The sequence below is a fragment of the Apium graveolens genome, chromosome 10 (assembly GCF_009905375.1).
Source record: "Apium graveolens cultivar Ventura chromosome 10, ASM990537v1, whole genome shotgun sequence".
NCBI lineage: Eukaryota > Viridiplantae > Streptophyta > Magnoliopsida > Apiales > Apiaceae > Apium > Apium graveolens.
The window spans coordinates 137,428,675-137,432,877 of NC_133656.1; positions in this window are offsets into that span (position 1 = coordinate 137,428,675).

Below are 4,203 nucleotides of genomic sequence, written 5' to 3' on the forward strand. Positions count from 1 at the left end.
CTTTGAGACGAAGCGGTTTAAGACAGCCACTCGCCCCGTTAAGCTTTTGACGTCCTTCACCCGTCGGGAGATCTCATCTCGAGTAGGGCTCGTATCTTGGCGGGGTTGGCCTCAATGCCCCTATGGTTGACAATAAATCCCAAAAACTTCCCTGACTCAACCTCGAACACACATTTCTGTGGGTTGAGCTTCATCCTGTACTCCCTTAGGATCTGGAACATGTCCGATAGGTGACGGGCATGATCCTTTGCTTCCTTTGACTTCACAAGCATGTCATCTACATAGGCCTCCATAGTCTTCCCCAACTGATGTTTGAACATCTTGTTCACCAGCCTTTGATAGGTTTCCCCGCATTAAGGAGCCCGAAAGGCATCCCGATATAACAATAGAGGCCCCGATCAGTGATGAAGGAGGTGTGCTCCTGATCTGGCCCATACATTTGGATTTGGTTATATCCCGAATAAACATCCATAAAACTAAGTAGTGCGTGCCCAGCTGTAGAGTCAACCAGCTGGTCGATTCGGGGTAGAGAAAAACTATCCTTCGGGAAAGCTTTGTTCAGGTCGGTAAAGTCCACACATATCCTCCATTTGCCATTAGACTTCTTGACAAGCACAGGGTTGGCCAGCCACATGTGGTAGAAGGCTTCCCTTACAAGCCCTGCCTCAATTAGTCTATCTACTTCTTCTCTGAGGACCTCTGCCCTCTCTCCACTAATCGGTCGTCTCTTCTGTCTGACCCCCTTCTTTTTCGGGTCCAAGTTGAGCCGGTGGCACATGACATTCGGGCCAATCCCTATCATATCAGAGTGTGACCATGCAAAGACATCCAAATTTCTCCTTAGGAAGCGGGCTAGATCCTCCCTTAAGTAAGGACTTAAGTTAGAGCCTATTCTAAGTACCTTGGAGGGATCATTTGGGTCTACCAAGATCGGGATTGTGTCATCTGCGGCCCCAACCCTCTCAACCATTGGGGGCATTTTTGGATCTAAGTCTGCTCGAGCCTCACTAGATTCTCTCACTTCCGTGATTGTTAAGCCTTCCATATCCTCGAGCTCAGGCCGGTGAGCTCGGGCCGAATTTATCAAGCGTTCAGAGGTCGTAGTAACAGTGCGAGTGATTCCATTGGGCAGATCCATAGTTGTTGTTATTTCTTCGTGTGCCCATTTCCCTTTCCCGAGTCTTGCAGCGATTTATTCTGGGCTCTCTTCTTCATCACTTGCCTCTTTCACAACTCCTTCTTATATCAACGTGATGGGCTGAGAGGCTTCCATCAGCAAGGCCCCTAAGCGTGGTTCCAACTGAATCCCCATGTGCTCGAAATAGTTCTCGAGCAACTCCTCGATTGAAATCAGGTTACAAGTCTCGTGTCCCTCAGGGCGTACTCTCTTCCTGCCATCTGCCTCTTCCATGAGGACATCGTCTTCACCCGGTTGGACCATCTCATTTGATGCATTTTCTGACTCGGCCGCCCTGAGTGCCTGGTTGTAGCAGACCCTCGATTCATATTGACAACTCTTCAAGAAGCCTACCCCCGTGGGGGTTGGGAATTTTACCGTCATGTGATGGATCGAGGTCACCATCCTCATTACCCTCATAAGGGGTCTACCCACTATAACATTGTAGGCACAAGGCTGATCTACAACCGTGAACATAGCGATCTGGGTGGCCACATAGGGCTCTTCTCCTATGGTAATTGGGAGCCGAATTTTCCCTTTTACTCCGATTGAGTTCCCCGTGAACCCGTATAGATGTCCACCTGTCGAGGTTAATTCTCTATCCAACAATCCCAGCTTCTTGTAGGCATCATAAGTCAAAATGTCAGTCGAGCTCCCGGTATCCACCATTGCTCGGTGAATATTCACCGTCTTAATATTCATTTTTATAACTAGGGCATCTGTATGAGGGTAATGCACCCATTTGGCATCGTTCTCCTTAAACACGATGTCATCAACCTCCCTTTCAAAGAGCTCTGGGGGCCTTTGCCTCAGATGGTTGACGTTAGTGAGGGGCTTATCCTTTGCTTCTCAGGAATACCTATCCATCGCCTTCCGGCTGTCTCCGCCAATGTGAGACCCGCCTAGAATAATATCAATACTTCTGGCCCATGGTACCCTCTCTTTATCTTCTGGGGGTGGAGGAGGGACGGTATGATAATCAGTTTCGTGCCTTCGAACCTCCTTGACAACCAATTATGTAAGCTTCCCTTGCCTTATCAATGTCTCGATTTCATCCTTCAATTGTCTACAATCAGTTGTATCGTGCCCCGTGGCCTCATGGCAATACTTCGAAGTGTCCCTCTTGTTATAGTCTGTGAGAAGGATTGCCTTTCTGAATACCCCCTTCCCAACATAGGTAGCATATATGTGGTCGATAGAGGCTACCAGAGCGGTGTGTGTTTTCCATTTGCTTGTATAAGGTCTCCCCGAATCTTTGTTTGTCTCTTTACCTCGGGCAGAATATTTGGGGCTTGAGCTATGCCGATACGTCTTTCTCCTCTCATCAAGGCTCGAAGACCGGTCTCTCTTATCTCGATAGTTCTCGCTGATTTTCAGCTCTCTCATCGACTTCTCTACCCTCTTAAAGGGTTCAGCTTGCTCTTAGAACTCGGCCAAGATTCTCGGCTCACTCGCCTGGAGGCTCTTCCAGAATTTCGACCCTTCTTTCAACCCTGCAATCAAGAAATTCTTGATGGTCTCCTCATTGGGATAAAAGGCCCCAGGTCGTCTTTCAAGCGAGCGGTGGACTTGATTTTACCAAAGACGATGAGAAAGTGAAGCCCGATCACGAGTATCTTTTAAAGCCGAAGGGTAGGAAAAGAACCCGACCGGTATTATTAAAAAAATAGAGGAAGCAGAACCAAGTTACTAGATAACTTAGGTCTATGTCAATTTACTGGCTCCCCTCACTTTGGGAACTTCGGCGTTGAACAAACGAAAGTATTCTGCCAGGGGCTCCGCCTCCCTTTGCTTGATGTTGGCTAACGTGGCCACAGGAGGTGTGTAGTGGAGGGTGGACTGGAATTGTCTGACGAACAGGTCCTCCAATTGCTGCCATGTCCTTATGATAGCAGGCCCCAACTTGGAGAACCATTGTTGGGCACTACCTTTGAGTGATGCCGCGAAGAGTCTGCAACGGGTCATCTCCGACACCTAATAGACTTCCATTTCAGTGTTAAATTGTATAAGGTATTCCGCCGGGTCGGCTTCGTCATTGAATAGAAGGTCGGGGTTGTGCCTAAATACCCGAGGCAGGGGGGATGATCGGATGACAGCCGTGAACAGAGAAGGGGCAGCTGAGGTTGGGGGTCCCCTCTTCTCTCCCTCCATCTCATCTAAGATCCTCCTCGAGTCTCTTAATCTAACAACTTCTCCTTCTCTGTCACCACCCGCGTTACTCGAATGGTGTGAGCCTTGAGGTCGCTCGCGGCGTTCCCCTCCACCAGCTCGCACTTGTGACTCCTCTTCATGATTGTCTCTCCGTCTACATCGCTCCTCCCTCCCGGGCGGGGTGCACTGACGTTTTTCGGGAGGGGTCGCCGCGCGCTCTCTTTTTGAGCTTCTCTGATCCACGGGCTCTTTTTCTTCTCTCTCTTTCTTGCAATTCTCTAACTTAAGCCTGAGGTCATGCTCGCTTAGCTTTTTACCCACACGGTCTAGCACACTAGTCGACCTTGCCTCAGATGAAGCTGGCTTCTGCCCCGATCTCTTAGAGATCTGGCTGCCCCGCTCATCATGACCTTGGGATATATCATTCTTTTCATGCGATGCCTCTTTATTCTGCTTAGTCTCAGTTGCCGCGTCATCAAAATCTTGGATCAGCCTCTTTTGAGGACATTTGCCCTTCCAGCTACGCTGAGAGACCTTGAGGCGGCGAGCCTTACTCTTGGCGTTCTGGACCGAGCTTCTCTCTACCCTTGACATCCGGACGTTGATCTGATTCATCTGATCGGCTAACTCTTCGAGATACGTCATGACCGCCTGCCCATCCACGATTGTGATTGGCGGAGGTGGCGCCTGATTCTCTGGGGACGTGTGCTCGACCTCGTTCTGGTCCTTCTTCTTGCCCCCGCTTCCTGGTGTCGCCTCTTGTTTGCCTTCTTTGGTCATCCTTTCTCTTTTAGATGAAATTCGCCATCCTTCTAGCACTAATTGTTATAGGGAGAATTTCGTATAACAGTGTTGCGGAGGTTAATGGGTGGAAC